Here is a 25,867-nt window from a genome sequence, read left to right as displayed (position 1 = left end):
TCTGCACAGTTTTATTAGTATACCCTTCATACAGCTACTACCAACATTTCCTTACCTTTAAAACCTGTGTAGAAAATATCTCTTAACACCATCTGACTGTTTTTACATTTATTCCTGATTCCTTGTGTGTAGATATGGGCACATTTTAGTACCACTCCCTGGATTTGAACCATTTCTGGGTGTGCAAAATTAACAACCAAGCTATTTTGAATCACACTGAGCTACTGGGGAACTGCTGTGTCTTGCTTCACTGATTTCTGCCTAATAGTCTCTTGGTTAGACAGTCCTAACTTGTAATCCTGTGATGCATGCATGACAGAAGGTTATTATACTGTGCATTAATCCTTTGGATTACTACAATCTGGAAAGCAAAGGCTAACACAAGACAATGCTGGATGGCGCATACTTTGAAACTTTACACATTACTATTCAGGGTTCAGAACTTAGTGCAGTATATATTTCACATTTCAATTATATCTTGTTTTACAGCTCCACCATCTACAGTTTTTCTTACAGCTGGTTCACAGAACTACCTAATTTAATGTATGCTGTCACAGCCATATTTGCTGTGAATAACCTGTATACATTCTATATGTCTACAACAACATACCAGAATACACACCAGAATAAACACAGCAGTTTTTTGTAGGGATCTTTATTGCACATCAATATTAGTCAGTCAAACTTTTTTATTTATTCACTTCACATAGTAACAGTATACCTACTAGCAGTAAGCAATGTACTCCTTCTTCGCTATTTGAACAATATACTGCAAAATAGATTTGTACTCACCAGCCTGTAGGTACAGCCTCAGCAGTCTGTCGGCATGGGCTTCTACATTACTAACCCTCTCTGCTACAGCTGTAGGTCAGAAAAACAAACATTATGCATACATGTCTATCACATTCTCAAGCTAGTATTTGCTACAAACTACTTGATAGTGATGCTTACTACCGGAGCATTCTCTGCCCATGCATCTTGGATCCACTGGGCCAAGAGTGCCCCCTTTCTCTGCTTTTGGTCAACATAGTGGTGATGTACCTACTGACCAGTCCAGGGGATGCCTACTAGCACAGGTGAGATCACATGCGAGATGGTCTCAGGCCTCTGCTGTGTATTGTGAGCCCTGGTACTGGCCCTGCAGCAGTCTCTCCTCATGGTTTTCTACAAGGAGTCCAGCCATGACCCTGGACTCCTGAATGTTCCAGCACTGCACCTAAAAGTGCGCTCCTTCACCTACACCAGCCATAGTACCTGCACAGATGAACTATATCAGATTCTGGCTGAATTTCCACTTGCACCATTTAAATAAAGTGATATTCCCACCCTTTGCCATCATTGGACCATTTTGAACATGTTAAGCTCTGCTAACCAGTGCGCAAATCCGCTAAGCTGAGTTGAACAGTGCTTAAAGGGGTAATTGCCAAGCACTGCTTAACAGTGTGCATATCCACTTAGCTGAGCTACCTGTTGCTTAGCATTCACTTCTAAGCACTGCTTAAACTTGGTAAGCATCGCTGAGCATTGCTAACCATTGCTCACTTTTCATTTTTAGAAAATATCAGAATAATGACTTCATTTAGTCAGTGTACATGATTTACTTTTCATGACATCCCTCTATGTGCTTTCATTACATTAGCAAGGGATGTGACTATACTGTATGGGACACTTGTGTATACATGGGTGGTTTCACATGTTATATGTACTCACACTTCCATTTTACACCAGCTACACTACCCTGGTTGACAAAAACCAGTTACTACATAATTTAAGTTGAAAATAATAATTTTAACACTGCTTTCCCATATGAAAATAACTTGCCTGTCTTGGTACTCGAACTGTGAACACCTGCATGTAAAGCCTGGACTCCAGCCACTACACTATCTCAGTTTGGGAATTTTAGCTGTATATTTTTATTTATCTCCTATGGAATGTTTAAGCAATGCTAAGTGAAGGGCCATAACATGCAAAGCCACACAGCTATGCTTAAACATTCCTTAGTATGGAAAAAAATGATTATATTATTTCTGGCCTCCCACAGCTGTCTTGCTTTAGGAGGATGACAGGTATTTGAGGCAGGCATCTGGGCATTCTGCATAAACCTGTTGAGTTGACAGCTATGGCCGTATTGGAACTTTCAGGTGTCAGACATTTCTGTTTCAGTCTTCATACCCTGCAGGAAGTCATTGCTGCTACAATCCTTTTATTCTGTTTTCAGGTTTGTTAATTCAATATTTAATATGTCCCTATTTTTGTGTCTTTGTCCCCCCATTATTTATGGCTTTCTACTGCTTTATTGCTCTAGGAGGGTGAGAAGCATGTGAGGCAGGCATCTGAGCATTCTGCAGACACCTATACAGTTAACGGCTATGGCTGTACAGCACTTTAACAATGCAGGGGGTGTGTGACAGAGCCTGTCACACACACCCTACATTTCCTTACAGATGTACAAGCTATTTCAGTGTCCGTGGACATGGACATAGCTATTTTATTAGCTGTCAGTGTCCGCAGACACTGACAGTACTTGCAAAGTGCTATATAGCGCATTTACAATGCAGGGGGTGTGTGACAAACCTGTCACACACCCCCTGCATTTATTTCCTGATCTACTACTCATTTCAGTGTCTGTGGACACTGAAAAAACCTTTGTGTTTGCTTTCAGTGTTTGCTGACACTGAAATGCATTTGAAACATGCCGTATGGCATTTTCTGAGTACAGGAGGCATGTTCGTAGTCCGTACGCTACTTAAACATGGCCCCTGCACTCATTCATGGTTCATGTCCATTCAGCCTTAACAGCAGCATGCCTTCATGAATATGCAAGGCGCGCTGCTGTGACTACATGGACACGAACCACTCTGTGCAGGAATAGCACTATTCCTGCACGGAGTTTATTGAATCCCAGTGACTGTGTTTACTGTGACTTATAAAATTCAGTTTAAGACCTAGAATCTAAAGAATACTACCACTATAAAAATAGTTTGTGCTGAAGGATTTGCCATTTATACTTCTTTCATAACCTCTATGGTTCCAGAAGTGTGAACATTTGTTTGAAATGTGCGGACATCATTTGATTCTGTCAAAAGGCTTAAGGCTCCGCCCATTGGAAGTACAGTGCAAACTTCTTGAGCTCCACTGGAGTGAGTTAAATAAAACCTTTTTTTCCAGCTCAGCATAGTTTCTATTCTAATCGCACTATAAACACTGCCTTACCTAGCTTCATTAACACCTGCATAAATTAAGCTAACCTGGTCTCCACTTTATTATTAAACCCATCTAAATGTTTTCATGAAATCTTTCATCATAAACAACTATATAAACTCTCAAACCTTCTTTTTCTTCTTCTTCTTCTTCTTCTTTCGGCTTTTTCCTGGGTAGGGGTCACCGCAGTGGATCACCTGTCCGCTCATGATTGGCAGTGGAGTTTTACGGTGTCGAGTTGCCAGCCCGGCGCCCAACCTTCCATAGAAGGCACACACATGCACACACTCACACCTAGGGCCAATTTAGAGTGTCCAATCCACCTACAGCATGTCTTTGGCATGTGGGAGGAAACCGGAGCACCCCGAGGAAACCCACGCAACCACAGGGAGGACATGCAGACTCCACATAGAAGGTACCCCAGCCGAGAATCGAACCGGAGAACTTCTTGCTGTGAGACGGCAACACTAACCACTGCACCACCGTGGCTGCTCTACAAACACTCAAACCTACAGTGGATATAAAAAGTGTGCACACCCATGTTAAAATGCCAGGGTTTTGTTATATAAAAATGAGACCACAAAAAATCATTCCAAAACTTTTCCCACTTTTAATATGACCCTACCCTGTACAATTCAATTGAAAAACAAAGAAATCTGTTAGGGGAAAAATATAAAAAATAAAAAAAACTTGCAATAAGCTGGTTGCATAAGTGTGCACACCCTTAAACTAATATGTTTTAATTTAATTACAGATTTCAGTCTTCTTGGGTACACACTTGCCATCAATTAAAGACACTCTGATTAATGCCAAATAACTGTAGAGATCCTTGCCTTTTTCCACTGACTCTGGCAGGCAATCTACAGCCTTTGCCTACTTGTTTCCAGGTCCCCTTTATGCATTTTCTGTTTGTACAGACTTGCAAGCTACTCGGATACACAAGCCTGAAAAAAATGTTACAGTAAAATAGTACAAATTATATCCAACATATCAAATAATTCACATCACTACATGGCTCTGAAATTTACTAACTGGATGGTACCCTTATTACTTTACCTACTCCTAATTAATAACTGCCCATAACTGCCTATATAAACCTGAAAAGTGTCATTTTCTGTAATAAATCATCTCTAGTGATGCTGTTCTAACAGGCAACTGTGCTCCAAAGGTCTTGTCATTGCCACTACTACGAAGATAAAGGTGTTGTCACAGCTACCAAACCTCATGACACTGCTGGAAATACCTCATATTCTGACTTTGTATCCAAACGCTGGCTGCTCCAGTAACAGACTCCTGGGAAACCTGACACCTTTAAATCACAAATGAAGTTACACCTTAAAGTCACATAGCTGTGCTTCTTCTCATCTGCTCATGGATAAACCTACAAACAAGTAAACAACTATATTTCCTCACGTATTTCTTTTTAATGCTAGCAATAGCTGCTAATACTTTAACAGTTAAACTGTTGATAAGGATTCCAGCCAACTACCCCCACATTTTATTCCACCTTACCCCCCCCCCCCACCCTCACCTGTCCCTTACCATTCTCTTTTATTTACTATAATCCATGTTTTGTTTTCCCTACTCTCAGCCCTCTTTCTGGTGTTTTTTCAGCCAATGATATCTTCTTCTTTTCCTTCTACCATATATTTTCCTCATGGCACATAACCCGTTTCTCTCTGTCTACGCCATTTAACCTTAACTTTGCTTTTGCTGTCTGTTGTTTCTAATTAATTGCTTTCCAAACTCTTCTATACAATGAATTACTGGTAATAGATAACTTCTATGATACTGTCTTTCCTTTGAAATCCTTTGTCTTCAACCTGTGTTTTTGTCTCAAAAGTCCTAATACTTCACTCTTTAGTGCTTGTAATATTACCTGTTTTGAACAGATTTTAAACATGCTTACATTTTAACTGTATATGTGTGTTTGTGTGTGTGTGGTTGTGTATGTATATATACTTATTTATCATAGGTGGTGTTTACATTGGTTTTAGATGATGGTCACTCTTGATGGGACAACCCTACCCCAGGTGCAAAATGAGAAAAAGGGGGTTATGCACGTGTGTGTGCACGCACATGTGTGTGTGCATATGTGTATGTCTATATCTATCTTTCTATATATCTGTATATGTATGAATCTGTTTAACTCTACTGAGTGCTACTATGTTTGTCGACATGCATAATGCCAACCCAAGTTGATCGACATTATGCATGTTGACATGCTACTACTCATACACTGAGAATTAATTTTCAGCACATGCAAAACCTTAAAAAATAAACAAAACAAAGAAAGCATATTTTTTGCAGGGCACAGACCCCTCTGCTAATTATACATTGTAACTCCCAGATTGCACAATTCCCAGGGAAAAGGGTACATTCCCCTACCCAGGGATTGTCAGTCACACTTATCCACCATCTGTTTACTTGACCAAATTGGGTCGATTACACAGATGTTGACCAAATACCATTTGCAGGCACAGCCAGGGTGCAAAGGATCACATAAGAAATGAACAAAATGTGTTTACAGTGCTAAACATGTACATATTTACAAATGCAGGAATAAGCTACAACATTTAGTTCAAGAAGCAATTTAGAATGTCAAAACATTGATGAAAAAATGGAAATCATGCTTAGCAGAGCTTTTTTGATAAGATACAGCCATAATGACTGAGATGGCTTATGCCGTAGAGATAGCAGACTATCATTATATAGAGAGATATGAAGACATTTAAAGAAGTGCGTGAATATTTGCAGGAAAGGATGCCATCAGGAGAAAACAAAGAAATGGTAAGAGAAGCTTGTAGAGGGAAGAGAAGTAGAAAGCAGAGGAAGTGTGAGAGGTAAAGAGAAGAGGTAGGGAGGCGAATAAGAGGCAGTAAGCGAGGGCGTGACAAGATGAGATAAAGAAGGATGTAACAGGGGTGAAGAGGTGTGAGAGAGCTGCAGGATTCATGTAATGTGACTTCTGCGAGTACACCTGCATTTTGTTTGGGTGAAAAGGTATTCCTTGAGCTGTTGTCTGAAGTCTGAGTATCTCTGATTGAGAGAGGAATGGAATCCCATAGTTTAGGTGCTAGGATGTAGAATGCATGGTCAGTGCAATGAAATTAAGTTTTTGGAGGTAGTAGGGATGAGATTGACAGATCCCTCTGATATATGTGGGGGATTTGGTGAAGATATGATGAGTGAGAGGAGTAGCTGTCTTTGGAGAAAAGGCTTTATGAATTAGTGATCCTAGTAGGAGGCATGCTGTCACATTTATTGGGAGCAATCTGGCTTTGGTGAGAGTTAAGCAGTTGTGTTCTTTAATGGAGGAGTTAGTAATGAAATGGCAGATTTAATTGAAGGTGGTTTGTAAGGTGATGACATTTTTCTTTGAGGCTGTAGCTATTATAGATAGTTTATAATCAAATTAAGTTAAGAGTATCCCTTTACCTAAGGCAGCTATGGCTGTCTTGGACAGAAAACGTGATCATTTGTTTGCCCAAAACAGTAGTGTGTTCATCTTTTTGCATGTGTTTTGAATTTGTAGTTGAGATTTTTCCAGCCAAATGACCAGGTATTTGAAGAAAATGACAGTTTCTATGGTGGTATTGTTAACATCTTTAATATTAAGGATGCTGTGTGCTATGGATATGTTTTGGTTGGTTTCAAATAGCATTGCTTTTGTTTTTGAGGGATTGAGTATACTTTTCTGATCTATTTGCAAATGGTTGAGGATTAGGAGGTCATCTTGGAGCTTAGTTTGAACAATATAGTGGGATGTGTTTGACCTGTAGATGACTATGTCATCTGCATAAAGAATTAAAGATATCTGAGGGTGATCAGGTGGGAGTTTCTTGATGAATACGGGAAATGGCAGAGGCTAAATTGGAACCATGGGGGACTCCAATCATAAGAGGAGCTGTTTCAGAGGTGGTGGTGCCCACTTTCACCTTGAAGGATCTATTGATGAGGAAATATACAAAGGGCCAGATTCAAGAAGGCTTGCATGGAGTCTAAGAGTAGAGTAAGACTCCAGACAGCCAGTATGTCTGCCGAGTGATCCAGGAACAGCCGGCAGGGGTGTGCATGAGAGCTCCTAAAACGACTCTTGCACGGACAGTGTTAGGTTATGCAAATTACCTCATTTGCTGCTGAAAGCTATGCAAATGAGGTAAATTTGTGATCCAGGAAACACTAACCTGTCCGAGTAAGAGTAGTGTTTATTTGCAGAAATGTACTCGGTTGGTAACTGAGTACCGTTCTGCAAATAGCAAAACGGAGCAATGACAGCGCCAAATAAAGGATGCATCCAGTTGAAGAAGCATGCCAATGGCCAAATATAAGGCCATTGGCATTTATGTGTTGCAAAATAATAAAAAAAAAATTTTCCCCCCAATCTCCATGTTTAAGCGTAGCGCAGCGCCTCGCAAATGTGTGGCACTCTAAAAACTAGAAAAAAAAATAAAAGCCAAAAATAGGCATTTTATTAAAAATATCCATCTGCCATGCAAGTGAATGGCAGGCTGAAGACAACATGGCTACTGAGTAGTGGTTGCTAAGGGGGGAGGCTCAGTGTGAGAGATGTAACCAAGCATTAGTAGGCAATCCTATGCAAATGAATATAAGGATAGTGAATCCCAATTTTCCCTGCCATGTGAAGCATGTCCCTAGAGTGTAAGCGTAGGATTAGGGGAGTAACAGAGTAGAAGATAGGTGACATCATGAGGGGGTATGTATCAAAGACTGTAAGCTAATTGGAGCAGAGTGGTATGTGTTTGCTGTGAGTTACTCAGGACTGGAAGAGGCATGTCTACAGTTGCCTGAACTGAAACCCAAAAACCGAAGGCGTACGCTGTGGCTACAACCGAAGTTTCTGGCAAAGATGCTTACACTGTCTGCATGCGTGTGCGCGCCTGTAAACCCGTCTAAGCCTGTGTGCACCTGTGTAAGGCTGTCTAAGCCTGTGTGTGCGGATGTGCACCTGCCTAAGTCTGTGTAAGCCTGTGTAAGGCTGTGTGCGCTTGTGTGCATGTGTTTGCGCTTGTTTGCGCTGCGCCGCCCCCTGTGGAAACAGAAAGGGAAAAGGAAGGAAAAGTAGTAGTAGGAAGTTAACCAAGGAGAACTAGCAGAGCTGTCAGGTGAAATCAATCAGAATCAGCCAATTACGCAGGCAGTACACTAGCCCAGCCCAGCCCAGCACTTAAAACTCTGCAAACAACATTCCCCCGTGTTTTACTCAGAAACACTGCAGTATACAAAGAGAAGTGAAAACTTAAAAAGCTTAACTGAGACAAAAAAATGTTAGGGGCTGCCATTGCTATTATAAGGCAACATGTGCAAGATGCTGCGGGTGGTGCCATTGCGGATGTTGCTGAGCAACCCACAGTGAGGAGACGGAGAAGAGTGTACAGACCCAGGATAACCTACCAGGGGCTACATGAGCTGGAGATAGTGGAGTGCTATAAAAAGGACAGAGAGCTCCTTCAGCAAATTGTTGAGCTGTGCAGGCCATGCCTCACACACAGAACCAACAGAGGGGAACCCATCCCAGTGGAAACCAAGGTAAGTGTTGGCCTAAGAATACTAGCAACAGGTACCTTCCAAAAACCAACTGGTGATATGATTGGGATTTCACAGGCATCAGCATCCAGGGTACTGCACCAGTTCCTGAATGCCATGTCAGCACAAGTCAGTGATCAGGTATATTTCCCCAATTCCCGTGAGGTATTGGCCAGCAATATGCGTCTCTTCCAGCAAATAGCAGAATACCCTGATGTAGTGGGTGCAGTTGACTGCACGCACATACACATCAAAACACCAGCTGGTGAGCGGGGTAGGGCCTACATCAACCACAAGGGCTTCCACTCCATCAACTGCCAGGTCATGTGCGATGCCCAGGGCATAATACTGAATGTGTGTGCTGGCTGCCCTGGAAGCTACCACAATTCCCATATCTGGCATTTGACGCAGCTGTACCAGACATTTGCCAATGGGGACATCCCTGACGGTCACCTAGTGGGGGATGCTGGATACACACTGGAGCAGTGGCTGATGACACCCATCAGAAATGCACACACACCTGAACAAGAACTCCATAACGAGGCACATGCACAAACACGAAATGTAATCGAGCGTGTGTTTGGGATGCTCAAGTCATGGTTCCGGTGCCTGGACACATCTCCTGGAGCCTTGCAGTACTCACCAACTACATGCACCCAAATTGTCATGGTATGTGCCATGCTACACAATATGATCCTGCGAAAACAGCTGCAGCAGGAACAGCATGGGGCAGGGCCAAACAGCCCCCCACCATTGCCAAGGCCTGCACAGGCACAGTGTGACACAGAGGAGGAACAACCTGAGCCTGCCCCAGTAGGCAGAAGGAGGCGTGCCCAGTATGCCTTGGCTCTGGCAAAGAGGCAACGCATAGCACATACACTGGCTCAGTAGGAACCCTGGAAATGATACCTCTCTCTGACTCGCACATAAAATAAAAGGGATGCCTAACTTGACACTACCTGTTTTCAAACATGTATAGGGAGTGTAGTATGTGCATCCGACATAGGCAGCCCTGCAGCACCACCGGAGGCATGATTGCCATGTTTTAAGCAATATAAAGCAGTGCTAAGCAGCATTTACCAATATTTAGTATATGCAAACAAAATTGACCGTGCTAACTAGCACAATGTTGGGTGTTGGGCAACATTGAGCAATGTTGGGCAAGGTCGGGCAAAGTCGTGCAAAGTTGAGCAAAGTCAGGTAAACATGCTCATATATGCTTTACTGTTCCTTAAGCAGTCTGGTCTGTTCAGCATGAAAATAAAGAGCAGTGACAGGGCTCAAACCCAGGATACTGTACACTATAGTCACAGTATTGAACCACTAAGCCATGATAGCATTTCAGTGGCACAGACACAGCAGGACAATTGTACAGTAAAGCAAACACAAAGAAATGCTGTATCATGTCCCTAAAGAGGCATATGGGTAACCTCCCCCACAGGCCTATGCAGACAGAGAACATCATGCCAGGCAGTGTGATATGGGTTGTGTAGGCTATGAAGTAGCAATCTAATATAAGTGACATTGGACGCTAGGATCTGTAGCACAGTAGTATGCCTCAAGCCAGTACGATAGGCAACAGTACAGACTGAAATGGTGTACTGTACATAGCAGTGCAGGCATAGCAAATGTGTATAAGTGTCAGGTGAAACCCTCATCCTATGTACACCCACAGTAACAGTCAAGTGTGCCCCTGGGTAGAAATGTACAAAGAATAGCTGCCCTCCCCCCCAATATGTAGAAATGTTGATAAGTCTATGCAAAGTGTCTCATGGAAGCCCTGCAGGCACAACATGATCCCTGTTGATCTATGACACAAAGGTGAGCCCTGTTGTAAAAATACAACTTGATTTTCCATACACATATAGTATAAATGTCTATACTGGGCGTGCTCACACACTCTAACAAATGTAGTGGATTTCATTCAGCATCATACTGAAAGGTCATACTGGGCATGCTCACACACTTAAAAAAAAAAAACAAAGCAAATGTCAGGCAACAACATACTGAAAGGTTATACTGGGCAAGCTCACACACTTATGCCAAATACGGAGGTGATAATAAGGGATCTATGGACAAATGTGGATAGACATCTCTACTTCCAGAAACACATGCCAAATACGGAGGTGATAATAAGGGATCTATGGACAAATATGGATAGACATCTCTACTTCCAGAAACACATTCACAAAGTTGTCAGAAAATTATGCTGTGTGTTCACACAAACTGCCAAGGTCTGTGCATGTAGGTCAAAGAAGTTTCCCAATACTCATCAGTCATCAGACCCGTCAGAGAGTACCACAACACACTTGCGATGAATCTGTCTAGGCATGTTCAGCAGCCAGAAAAACCACTGAAGTACCCTAACAAGAGGATTACTGGCCTCAAACAGTTGCCCCATGCATCAAGACTGAATGTAACCCAATCTGTACTCTGTTGCATACTGTCTACTCAGGACATCTCTGCCCAACAGACAGGTCCATGTCATGGCTACACTCAGATCTGTACTGAGTTACAGCTCAATGGCACTAAATATACAGACCCAACTGATATTGCCAACATCCTGGCAGATAGGATCAGTGTTAACTGTACCCCCCTCTCACACATGAAAGAGCACATCTCTATAATGGAAGACTGCAAATTTGCTGTCATCATGGCTGCACAGGTAAAAAACACTCTCCAAAGCCAGTATCACAGCAGCCATGGGACCAGGTAACTTCACAGGCTGTGTTCCACACAAACCACAGAACAAACAGGCACCACACTGACGTACCATCTGCAGTCATAGCCTCACCTCATGCTTTGTGCCTGTTGAATTGTGCACAGTGATGGTTATCCCACTACACAAGGGTGGAGACACCACGGACCCCAGGAACTAGCGCCCCATTAGCCTGACGAGTCCGCTGTTCAAGGCCATGGAATGTATCATCATACAACATATAAACAATTACATTTGTAATCCCCAAACCTCGGACCACAACCATGTTGGGTTTGTAAAATGCAGATCATGTCACCTAAACCTGATGACATTGAAGCAGTCAACAGAACCGTCGACAAGGGTAAGGTGGTTCGCACAGCCTATGTTGATCCTGCCACGGCTTGCAACACCACCCCACACTCTGGAAATATAGATAAACCCACTAAACTAGGTATAAATTGCTATGTCACAAGATGGGTTGCCAACAGGCTTACTGACAGAACACACACTGTGAAAGTAGCAGACTCCATGTATGACTTTGGACCAGTGACGAGTGCAGTACCACAGGGTCCAGTCCTGGGTCCTGTCCTGTTTAGTATCTACTTCCCTGAAGTAAACTTTAACATGGAAGGTCTGTGGCTACAGAAGTTACCAGAGGACTGCAAACTAGGAGCCATAATTGTAAACACTAAAGATGTGGACATCCTACAAAAGGGCCTCACTGAGACAGATGGCTGTTGTCAAAGCCATGGGCTCTAGCTCAGTGCCAAAAGGTGCATTGTCATCCCTTTTGTTAAAACCTCTGTAGCCAAGAACTACAACATAGGCGGTAGTATACTTAACACTGAAAGTGTGACAAGAGACCTTGGGTCACAGGTGTACACTGGACACAAGTGTGATAATGACATCCCCACAGTAGTCAGGAAACCCTGCTATGTGGCACACCTAATCACAAAATGTGTCTCATGCAGAATAGAAGAAGACATTGTTCCCCACTACTCATCACTCACTAGAACTATAATATAGTACAGCGCCACTTTTGCTATGTACCTTACAAGACAACTACAACAACTGTAAAGCCTGCAGCAATACCTCAGAAAGAGCATTAGTGGCCAGAAATACATGCCATACACAGACCATCTCAAAATGCTCCATCTGTACTCCCTTGCATATTGCCTACTCAGATATGTTCATTGCCTAACATACAAAGCTATGTCAAATGCAGAGCTGTTGGACATGCTCCACGTAAAATGCTCGCAATCCCTCTGACCTTCAGACACAAAATCATGAGTGAAATACAAAAGGAAGGGGTGTACCCATTTACCTTATGGATACCCACACCTTCAGGTTAGTGGCACAACATGAGGCTTTGGAGACCAGGCAAGTGCAACTAACATTGGGCAAAGCTGCTCATCAGATTGTAGCCTGCCGCAGATCACTTACCTTGTCACAGGAACCTCACTCAGTATTCCTGAGAACAGTGGAAAATATAGAGGTCCTATCAAACACCATTATATGAGGTGATTACAACTACCCAAACATTGAGTGGGAGAATTACTTGTGTACAACGTCCTTTGCCCAATGTTTCCTAGAGTTTAAAAACTCTAACACCCTGGAACAGCTGGTCACCATGCCCACTACAGGTGACACCATACTGGACATGATCATCACCAACATGGGGTACCAGTGTTCCACAACAGAGATAAAACCCTCGCTGGTAATATCAGATCATAAAGTAATCAGAATGGACATCCACATCCCCCCCCCCCACCGAGTCAATGAAACCACCGTGAAGACATTTTCAAAAGCAAACTGCACACGTCCCAAGACAAAAGTGGAAAGTTCCAAAGACCTCTTGCTGTAGGATAATGGTATACAATCTGCCAAATTGGTTACAAGTGAATCCTATGAGCATCTACAGGGATGCATGGATCGAGACATCACAAATAAAACCAAGATGCACTCCTCCAAACATAAGAAAACAATCTGGTGGTCATTGCCCATAAATAAGCTAGACAACAGAAGGAGGAAATTAACACCTGATAGAGCCAACTTCACTAAAGGAAGGGCATCACTGATCATTATTAGGAAGAAGCAATGATCACTCATAAAATAATTCAAGGACACTTTCAAAAGACAAATTGCCAAGGACTGTAAGAATCACAACCACAAAGCCTGCGGTAGCTATACCAGACATGTAGGTGTCAACTTCCAAGTATGCTGTCAGCTACTGACAAATGGCAAGGAATACACTGAACCAATTTTCATTGCCCACATCCTGGGGGACAAGTTCAGTGCAAACTTCCCCCCATCACCCCCAAAAGGGCCTGTGTCCATCACAGAAGGATGCAGAGCCCCAGATGTCATGGACATGCAGGTAAAGACAGCCCTCTCCAAAGCCAAGAACACAGCATCAATGGGACTGGATGGTGTCCCAGGCTGTGTCTTACACTAGGCCCAAAAGGAACTACACCTTCACCTACATTCACTGCCCAGACTTGATCGTACCATAGGGTATGTACCCAAAGAATGGCATGCACTAACAGTCATCCAGCCCCACAAAGGGGGTGCCACAACAGAACCTGGAAACCATTGCCCTATATGTCTACTCAGCCTGGTCTACAAAGCTATTGAGCAAATTGTCATGGAACCCATAAACAGTGCCATTGAGGACCTCCAGACACTGGACTCTACACAACCCCACCTTGTTAAAGGCAGCTCCTGCCTCCTAAACATAGTTGACTTACTTCAAAGAGTTACCAAGGACATAGATGGAGGTGAAAGTAGTCCACACAGCCCACCTGGACCTCACTAAGGACTTTTTACACCATTCCCCACTCTGTCATCATGGACACACTTACCAGCCTGAACATCAACAGCTATGTCACAGGATGTGTGGCCAAGTGGCTCACAGATCAACCACACATGTTCAGAGTTGCGGGTGCCATGTCTGACTCTAAGACAGTCACATATGGCATCCCACAGGTCTTGGCCATGGGTCCCCACCTGTTCAGTAGACACTGCTCAGAGGTACAGGCAAGCACAGGAGGAGTATGGCTGAACAGGTTTGCAGATGACTGCTAACTGTGGTCCATAATTGACTCTATAGCTGACACACACATCCTCCAGAAAGGGCTTACAGAGACCGATACCTGGTGTCAAAACAATGCCCCAAGAAGAATGGCAAAGAATGCATAGTCATCCCCTTTGGCTAAAACAAAGTGCAAACAAATTGCCACATAGGTGGTACTCCAGTATGTATGGAGGAAGTCATGAAGGCCCTGGGGACAAAGTTAAGATAGTACACTGTTCTTTGATGATCACATGGCCAAAGTGTTTAGACATTCCTTCTATGTAGCCCACCCAATGTCACCTAATGTAACCCACTTTATCTAGTCTGATGATGCCACCATCCTACAAATATACCTGTGGAAAAGAGAACCCACAGTAATGTGTATAGCGCGTCATGTAAATGCGTACTCCTGTAGTATCATAAAGCAGTTGGGTAGGGGTTTGAATCCTGCACTTGACAAGTGTGTGTGTGTCTGTTTGTGTGTGTGATCTCCTTGGAGAGGAGCAACCTTTTTGGAGAGTACTCAAACACCTTAAAAGTGGTATACTAATCTTTGTCAGGTCTGATGATGTCAGCATCCTACAAATATACCTGTGGAAAAGAGAACCCACAGTAATGTGTATAGCGTGTCATGTAAATGTGTACTCCTGTCGTATCATAAACCAGTTAGGTAGGGGTTTGAATCCTGCACTTGACAAGGGTGTGTGTTTGTGTGTGATCTCCTTGGAGAGGAGCAACCTTTTTGGAGAGTACTCAAACACTTTAAAAGTTGTATACTAATCTTTTTCAGGTTTGATGATGTCACCATCCTACAAATATACCTGTGGAAAAGAGAACCCACAGTAATGTGTATCGTGTAAATGCGTACTCCTGTAGTATCATAAACCAGTTAGGTAGGGGTTTGAATTCTGCACTTGACAAGTGTGTGTGTGTGTGTGTGTGTGTGTGTGTGTGTGTGTGTGTGTGTGTGTGTGTGTGTGTGTCTGTTTCTGTGTGATCTCCTTGGAGAGGAGCAATCTTTTTGGAGAGTACTCAAACACCTTAAAAGTGGTATACTAATCTTTGTCAGGTCTGATGATGTCACCATCCTACAAATATACCTGTGGAAAAGAGAACTCACAGTAATGTGTATAGTGCATCATGTAAATGCGTACTCCTGTAGCATCATAAACCAGTTAGGTAGGGGTTTGAATCCTGCACTTGACACCTGTGTGTTTGTGTGTAATAACCTTGGAGAGGAGCAACCATTTTGTAGAGTAGTAGAACACCTTACAAGTGCTATACTCATCTCTGTCAAGTCTGATGATGTCACCATCTTACAAATATACCTGTGGAAAAGAGACATCCCAGTAATGTGTATAGCATGCCATGTTAATGCGTACTGCTCTAGTATCATGAAGTAGTTAGGTAGGGGTTTGAATCCTGCACTCGGTGAGTGTGTGTGCTCTATGTGTGTGGCACTGTTGGTCAATGTGTAGTGGGTTTTGCTTTTACTACTGTATGACATATCAGTATGCATTGCACATGTGAGGTAGCTATGTGGCAAATACATATTCGTACATGTTACCTCAATTATTGCATGTGTGTGAACCCTGCTTTCTCCAAGATCACAACTGTCATCTTTGCCAGACTGTCCTGCTGCTTCCCAGACCTTTGGTCACATCTGTATGCTTGTGACAAGGCCAGCCACTGCAGTGATCCCTGGCCTAGGTCATCCGTGTCACACACACTCATTACGGTTTCTATTAAATTGTGTGAGTGAGGGTTTATGGCCGAGGTATATGTTAGACCTGTTCTAACGCAGCAAAGTCTGTCAGTGATGACTGTTCATTATAGGTGTACAACAACCTTTGTGGATATGCATGCAGACAGACCCCTTATTGCTTATGTGATCCACCGAGATATTTCAAAATACCTTAGGAAATGTGATTATCAAAGGAGAGATGACGTAACACTTGGTTGCATGTACACATCTGTACCTGATCATCATGTTGGTGGCTACTACCTATGTGGTACTCTGGGGATACTATGTTCCGTAAAGGTGGATGACTATGCTTAGTTTGGCTAATAGCTTTACAGCATGGGTTTGACAACAGTTATCTGTCTGTATGATACCCTTGTGGAGGATGTGTGTGTCATCTGGAGAATGCATTATAGGCCACAGTATGCATTACCAGACGTGGACGGACATATCCCTACTGTGAGTGCTTGTACCTAAGAGAGCTATATGCCAAACAGGAGTGGTCTCAGTAATGGGTGCAGGTGAATACCACTGGTTACTGGCATGGTATAGTACCTGATAGGATCCAAATGTTGCTGTGTGTCAGTTGTGAAGACATCATCTAACGATTGGTTATGGTCAGGCTGTTGAAGTTATGTATACTACCAGAATGCAGAACAATGACAGATAATAACAGTATCACACACAGTACAGTGTCAAACCATGTCATACACACATGTGTAGTCCAGTTCCGAAATGTGTGTAGTACAATGCATACTGGCCACCAATAGAAACTATGTAGTGTTACTGTGTAATACAGGGCATGTCATCCTGCCCATGTGTCCACTATGCACGTACATGCAGACAGTGCACCTCCACCATGTTCACAGATGTACACCTGAAAATCTCTGCTACACACATCCCACACATACTGTCCACTCTCTAACACATGCTGCCAATACTACACACATCAGCCAAGTGGCATGTGGGCGAACAATACACTATTTTAACTAACACTGGTGTAAACAATACTACAATGACAATCATAGCTTTAATGCATCATGCCTGCTCAGCTACACCTTCAAGCATATCATTACACTCTACTGCTGACAACATGGTAACATTGCTATACTGCTATAAAGTTGCCCTGTGCATCAGCACCATGGTAGCCTGTTCCTGCATCGATGTTACAGATGACAGGAGGTGGCACAGGTTTCATCATATGCACAGGGTGTGTTGTTGGTTTGCCAGAGGCCTAAGGTGAGCCATCCATTTGACATGTATGTGTGTGTGTGTGTGTGTGTGTGTGTGTGTGTGTGTGTGTGTGTGTGAGGGTCAAGAGTACTGCTATGGACCAATGTTGATGTAATGTGTGCGGGTATGTGTTAGCCCTAGGTGTCTGGTTCATGTGTGTGTGTGTCTGCATGCACACAGTTCCACCATGTGGCTGCCATATACGGATATTTGTGGGACAGCCACAGACTTACTTGTCAGGCTTTATAGATCACCATCTCTGGCCACGGATACGGTACCTGTGCCTGGCAGGGGTGCTACTGACACTATCAGGTACTAAGCCAGACTGGGTACTATCCCCAGAGGTAGATGGATGTACACTGGACCCAGGTCCCTGCTGGGACTGTCCAGAGCCACGTGCACGTGGTCTTCTAGGATGTTCTATGGACAGCCCACCCCCAACATTGCTGGGGCTGGTACTGGCACTACGGGAGTGGCTGTGATTTGAGGGACGTCCGTGGTGACTGCCAGCTACTGATGTTGCTGGCATACATCCACATTGATGACTCAACCGTCCCACACTGTCCTGACACATGGACATGACATTGCAGATGACATCTAATGTCTCTCCCCAATGTCTATCAGTGACCTCAGTGTAATGACGGATGGCACCTGCTAGGTCAGGGATACTGTCAATTACAGAGGTATGTGCCCTCTGTGCCCTTAGTCCCTGTCTGGTGTACTGCTCCATACATGCCTGTGCCTCCATGACAGCCTGGAACATGCGTGACGTTGTCAGACCTGTGGCACGTCTGCCAGTGGCATGACGAGCAGCAGTGCTCCGACCAGAACGCCTGGACATCTGCATATGTGGTACCCTTCCAGACCATCTGGGTATGGCTACTGTGTTGGGATGCATGTGTCATGGATAACACACTGTCCTGGCCAATGCTGACTGTATGCTGTCCCTCAGCTAAGGGCATTGGTGATGGATGTATTGGCAGTATGACTGTGTGCATGAATGGGGTGGACACTTGTGTACTGTCAATTGGTGGCCCAACGACAGACCCTGCCAAACATGCCTGTGCCTCAACACACCTATCATCATCATCATCACTATTTTGCTCAGTGACATTGGTTTCCCCACTGCAGTGAACCAGCCCAAAGTCAGCACCTGTGAGAGGAAGACAGGAAACACACTTTACGACCTGTACATGATGTCGGCACACATGAGCACATGCACACATGCACACAAATGCACTCCTCACTAAAACAGACACACACACACACACACACACACACACACACACACACACACACACAGCACCAGCAATTCAGAACATACTCAATAGCAGGTGATGGCGGGGTACAGTATCACAAGGCAAACAGTTATATCACACGTGTCAGCATGCAGGACGTGTGTTGCTCAACAGCATGCAGTGCGGGTGTAGACAGCCCTTGCTAATAACAGTATACGTGGCTTTGATGCATGTGTGTTGTTGTTCAGTGATCGGCCTCACCCTGGAACACAATGTGTACATGGACACAACATTGCTGTGCAAGCATTAAAAGCTCTGCAATGTCCTGTGCACCATCACTCACAGGTATACATACCATGGCTGGATGTGTATCTGTGTGTCACATAGATATCCATTTCTGATTTGAGTGTCTGTGTCTTTAGCAGATGATTGTGGTCACAGGTTTAGCACATGCATGCTATGTATACACACAGGATGAGTCGTGCATGTATACCTGATGGAATACCATTGCTCAACATAGCCATTGTACAGTGGTTATGGTGAGTGTAGGACATATTATGGACATGCCAGTGCCAGCCATGACATGGCATGCTACAACACAACTGCAACATTAAACATCACACATACACAGTGTGTCATGTGACCTATACACTCAATAGCATTACAAGACATATATGTGTCACTTTGTACAAATGGTGATTATGCATATTGTGTATCGGTGCATATGTTTGCACACACACAACACTGAGGTGCATAGCAGTTAATGCTATGTGTGGTACTGTGGTCACTGTAACTGGATGGGGTGTAGTACCATGAGCCATCATCATGCAGCATCATGTGATCACTCAAGGCTACTAATGTGTGCCAGACCGGCACGTACCATGGCTACATTCACCATTTCACAGCCAGTTGTTACATGGGTTTGTATCGTGCCCAATAGAGGGCATTGCCTAACATGAATGTGTTATATGTTGAAGAGTGTCACACAGCCACATGAGAGGCATCTACCCCTCAGGTATATTATGTGTGCTGTGTGGATGACATTTGGGATACTGGAGTGTGACCTTACAGTGGATGTCTGAATACGCCATGTGTAGCATGTTAACGTGTACTGCATATGAAAAAGTTGTGCATGTTGTGTGCATGTGTATTGACTCTGCCTATCCAATGTCCACTAAAATGTTGCCACAATTATGTGGGATGCTCTGTGTATTGTATGTGTTTCAGGCAGCTACCCACATTACTGGGATGTGCATAGTCTCACAGCAAACATGCACAGCATGCATTATGCATAGGTGTGATACGTGTACATGGCCTACTCCTCACCTATGACATGCACATATAATTAGCAATTTTAAATGTAGAACATACTCACCAGCATGGGTCTGCTGCCTTGCTGTCACACCAGAGGGACCTACAAGGATATGAGACAGTTTGTCAGTGGCAACAACTGTGGTATTGCTACTGTGTGTTTGCCATGTTACAGTAGTACAATGGTTGACAGTCACAGGCCTACAGATTATATTCCTAATTATTAGTATTGCACAACACTAGGCACCACATCTTCTAACTACACAGTACACATCTCACATAAGCATGCTCTACCAATAGAGGTAACAGTAGTCTACAGCTATGCCATGTTACCTGCATGCTCCATGTCAACTTGCTGTGTGGCTCCTGTTGTTGTTGTTGGCCAGGAGCCACCTTGCTCAGGAGCAGCTCCTCCACTCTGGTGAGGGGGGATGGATGACTACCCCACCACCTGTGGCAAGCTGTTTTCTATGGATATCAGACGCACGCTGTTGGACATGTCTAATTAAATCACTGCAGTGATGGCTTACCTGCTCATATGTCCGGTTATGCATGCCTATGTCATTTACCCTACAGACAAGATCTTGCCACAGTGCGGTCCGCTCATGCTGGTCCTGGCTGGTTCTGGAGAACAGCAGGGCATAGTGCTGCACCAGGCTTGTTGTTATCAGTTCCTCCTCTCCTGGGCTATAGCTGGGGTTACGATGGTGGGACATGACCCTGGAAGACAATGAAACAATATGTGTGAGCAAGTCATGTGGCACACTTAACATTCTAAAGTACAGATATCAATAAACTGCCATATATAGCAACCTATTGGCTGTCAGAGGATACACACTTTCAATACCACATATCTGTGTTCAGCCCACAACTGCCTGACAGTGCCTGGCACACTCTATGTATCAAACCATGTTTTGCACAGCAACAAAGATAAACCAGTATGTAAGACTATAAACAATACATGGCACACTGTATGCGACACAATGCACCACCTAGTCACAGGAGGTATATATCAAGCTAATGCATCAAGAAATATGTAATCCATTGCAATGATTGTAAAGTCCAGTTACTGTATTACCAGTGCACCATAGTAGTCATTGATGGCAAACCCCTGCCTAACAAATGTGCATATTTGTTAATATGGGTGGCATACTGCTGCACTACACTATACATGTTGCTAGATACGCACCTATATCCTGTAACACACATATGACAGAGGCCATGGTACAGGCATACCTACACACACATCAGACATACATACCAGACACAAAGGTATGGCAACCCAGGTGACCTTTACCTGTGTACCATACAGTACCGTGTGTCAGTAGTTACGAAAACTTATGCCTGAGGTATGTAATCTGTGAGGACTACAGGGAACACACAAAACAGTGGTTCCAAGAAATGTGGACATACACCATACTGTGCTGTTTAGGCATACAGCTTCAGGTAGTACTACAGTTCATACAGGAGTTGTATTCACCAGGAGTAACACTCAATAAGCATGCATGTACTGCTTTAGCCTACACTGGGACACCCCAGTCAACACCAAGGGACTATGTCAGACCGTATAGCATACTGCTTTTTCCACCTAGCAATTGCATACACATCTTTTGCTGGGATCACAGCTAGGACACATACCATGACAGAAACAGTTTCACACTAAGCTATCACACATATACAGAACTCTGACACATTCACCAACACATTCACCATCACACTCAGTCAACCTCACATAGCAATTATTGCAACAAGTACATGTGGGTGTGTATTGCTTCATAGGTAGGTAATAGGCTATTGACCCTAGAGCCTATAGAGGTCTAGCCATATGCTACCCTGGCCTTTGACACACAGGTAATTATGTTTCATGTGGCCCTGACAAGCAGCACCACAGAGGTGATTCCCGGGGTGTATTTCCTATCTCCCATACAATCATCAGGATTATGTATGACGACTGCTAATTAGGATCTTTGTTTGCTATTGATAGGTGGTTTGATCCAGAGTTTGGGATGTCTCTGAGATAGGAATCTATCCCTCCAGCATGTGATATTTATTGAGGTCACAAGGTTTAGATCCCTAGAGCGTGTAGCTCATAGGGACTGTGATCTGTTTACGTGGAGCATGTCCAACAGCTCTGGGTTTGACATAGCATAGTATGTTAGGCAGAGGTCACCTCTGGGTAGGCGGTATGCGACACAGTCTAGCTGTGGGTTTGTGAGACAGTCTGCATAGGGCATCTGTTTGAGGCTGGTATTACTCTTTGTGAGGTATGTCTGTGTCTTTTCCAGTTGCTGTGGATGTCTTGTGAGGTACATACCACATGGGGCATTGTATTCTATAATGGGCTTTATGTGTGATGAGTAGAGGGGAACACTGACCTATATTTCCCTGGATGACACACCTTTTGTGATGATGTGTGCCACGTAGACAGATGACATGACTAGTGTGGCACTGTGATTATCAGAGGGGAGACTACCTGTATCCCATGGTTTCTTATCACACCTTCGGTGTTTAGTAGACTACCACCTGTGTGTTAGTTAATGGGTACAGAGTTTTTGCATGAAGGGATGCCAATGCAGTGTCAACATTGAGCTTGAGTCCATGGCTTTGTCACCAGGCATCTGTTGCAGTAAATATGTCCCTGTCTTTCTCTCTCTCTCTCTCTCTCTATATATATATATATATATATATATATATATATATATATATATATATATATATATGTGTATATATATATATATATATATATATATATATATATATATATATATATATATATATATATATATATATATATATATATATATATATATATATATATATATATATATATATATATATATACATATACATATATATATATATATATATATATATATATATGTATATATACATACACACACATACATATACACATCCATTGGTGTACATATAGATATACATATAGGCACATATACAGTCCACCTTTCATGTTGGGGATATCACTTATGTGAAGGTTGTGAGGTATATAGTTATGTCATAATATTGCACAGTGTTGTGCGGAATGCATTGAAGGTGTTCTCAGCCCATGTAACTTTAGTAGGCCTCACTGGCTGCAACACTGCAAACCTGACAATCATACCCACAGCATTTAACCACCACATTTCATATACCAGCACTGTATGCTGTCTTGTTTGCCACACATTACAACCTACATAGAAATATGCACATAACCTTCAACAACATATATATGTCCACCCTTCACAAATAGTTGCAGTATGTCCCTTGCTCTATGCACATGTACAGATGCTAATATATCTGACATAGACAGATATCTCCATATGTGTGTGCCATACACACACAAGGTCCACACTGTTGTAAGTTTGTATACCTCATGGCTGACCTGTTGGGCCTTGCTGCAACATGAACAGGTGTCACATGTGAGCACACAGTAATATTAGAAGGTGTATATATAGCTGCAAATGCTAGATTAGCATACTAGCCTGGTACAGCTGTTGCCAATGCTAAGCTACACATTAATATGACTATCATGCATTTGTTACTCCGTCACATCCATGTTTATATAACCGTATATGCTACTCCCCCAAACAGACATTGTCCACACTACTGTACAGAACACAGATAACATGGATCAGATGTTTGACATTTAATGCTAAACTACATATGTCACAGTCATATCCTATTGCACACAGCTACACACTGATTTCTCCATGCCAGTAGTTATGCAGGGCATCTGTGCATAAATATGTACTGCTGCCACATATTGATGTTTCAAAGTATGTAGAGTAGTCTTCCAATACATCTACTACATGCCAGTAAATACATATCTGTTACATACCTTTCCTTTGTATGTGTTTGTAGTTTTCACTTTGTTGTGTCTTTGGCTTTATTTTTTTCCCCTGGTGTGGGTGGGGGTGTGTGTCTCTGTCTCTTTCTCTCAGCATCTGCAATGGGATGATTGCATGTGTGGCCAACAAGTACAGCCTGCTTTTATAAGTATCTGCACATGTGCATGTGATGGCCTGTGCACCAATTGGTGGCCACCATTTGGTAATTGCATGCAGCCTGCTGTGTGGTAATTGCAGTACTCACAGTCATAGCAACCCAATGCTATAAATTGCTATGTCAGGTAGGTGTAGCCCTTTCAGCTTTCCAAAGTGGGGCCCATGCTTGTTTTCTGTGGACACCGTTGTGTAAGTCAGAAGGTTGGTATAGTTTTTATATCTGAAGCTAGGGGTGTAGCCAGTGATTGAAATGTTGTACTGAGACCTGAATGTTGCCACTTCCACTACACAGTTGTCAGTGTAGAATTGTACTCACCCCTACAAATGCTAACACAAGATATATGGGAGTATGTAGTTTCTTTTTTACTTATACAATTAACTGCCATACAAAAGTAGTTATTGAGATGCATTCATTTGGCACATGAACTGTTTGTGAACTGCTATACTGTGAATATTAATTTACTCACATTTGAGCAGTTTGTGCTTTTTAAGTGTTGACATTAGTACAGGCTGCTCAAGGAATCTGGACAAATTTCAGTACTGAGTATGCTTACCTACATCCTTGGTGGACCCTGAACACACAGGTATATTGTATATTTGGGTAGGGGTGCAGAAGGACAGAGAGCATTATGTATTAATGTGTGAACTTTATCTAGCTGAACTTAAAGGGGTTGCTGTGTACCTGTTAGTTTACCAAGGCAAGTAGTCTGTCTACGTAGCTCCCAACTGTGGACCTATCCAGATGGTAGCCAGAAGTTAGCCTGTTATTCTTTGTCTGTACACCACAACGGTCTTTTCAGCACTGGAACAATGGCATTGTCACAATTGGTTGCTACCAGTACATGGCTACATCCCTTGGTATTTCAGTGTTGTACTCCTACATAAGGGTATGCTTCTGGAACTCCTTTCAAAGCTATTTTCACAGTGTGTAACAGCACAATAGCTGATATGCCTGTGTGTTTCTGCCTCTGCCAGACCTCTCAAACTCTCAGGTACATATTTGAACAGACTCAGGGGAAAAATAGGTAGAAGTAAGGTACACCTTTACAATATTAGAGACATTAGTTGAGACTTTGAGAGAACCAGAGCATATGGAATAATACACATTTCCTGAAGTACAAGCAGTGTCTAACTCTTACTTATTGTCATTATTCATTAAGTGTAATTCCCCACCTTTCTGCCTAACGTCAGTACCTTTCAGAGGGTTTCAGAGGGACACAGCTAAAACCTGTCTCAAAAATCAGGGACATGCCTGAAAATTAGTCACAGTTGGGAAGTATGGCCTCTGCCCTAATCAGATATGTCAGTGTTTGTCCTGCTATGATACTGTGTGGGGGTTGTAAAATGCTGCTATAACTTTATTTCCTGCTAGAATGGCTGGTTCTCTTTTCACAGTCATGTAATGCAATTCCACAAGAACTGCTGGTAAAGATCCACAGAACTGGATTTGTATTATGGCATTCCTATTTGTCCTTTACATTCACTCATTCTGATGCATGATATATTTATTTCAGCACCAATATGTTGTATGTTTACCATGGCTTAGTGGTACTTCATGCAGTTCAGTGTGTACAAGGTCCGGGGTTCGAGGCTGACAGAGGTGTTTTATTTTGCTGCTGGGCAGAACAAGGGCCCTGACATACAGAGTGACTAAGGCACTTTTAAGCAGTTGTAAGCGGGTTTGCGCGACGCTTAGCAATACTTAGCTAAGCACACACAGGCGCACACTCGCGCAAACCTGCTAACTGCTGCTTAAAAGTGATTACTCCCGCTAACCCCCGCGCTCATTTCTTTGAAAGAAAAAAAATGGGGAGATAGGAAAGT

The 25,867-nt window shown here is 43.1% G+C and overlaps 1 protein-coding gene across 3 annotated transcripts in view; it reads left to right on the top strand.

Annotated features, from left to right (window-relative positions):
• The window catches only part of LOC122799824 (serine/threonine-protein kinase 32A-like), a 1,819,471-nt gene that overhangs the window by 509,386 nt on the left and 1,284,218 nt on the right, over window positions 1–25,867 (top strand). The gene's annotated exons all lie outside the window — the stretch shown is intronic.

The sequence above is a fragment of the Protopterus annectens genome, chromosome 4.part0 (genome assembly GCF_019279795.1).
Source record: "Protopterus annectens isolate FY-2018-M chromosome 4.part0, PAN1.0, whole genome shotgun sequence".
In the NCBI taxonomy this organism is placed as follows: Eukaryota; Metazoa; Chordata; order Ceratodontiformes; family Protopteridae; genus Protopterus; species Protopterus annectens.
The sequence above is the reverse complement of the archived record's forward strand: the minus strand, read 5'-3'. Positions and strand labels throughout refer to the sequence as shown.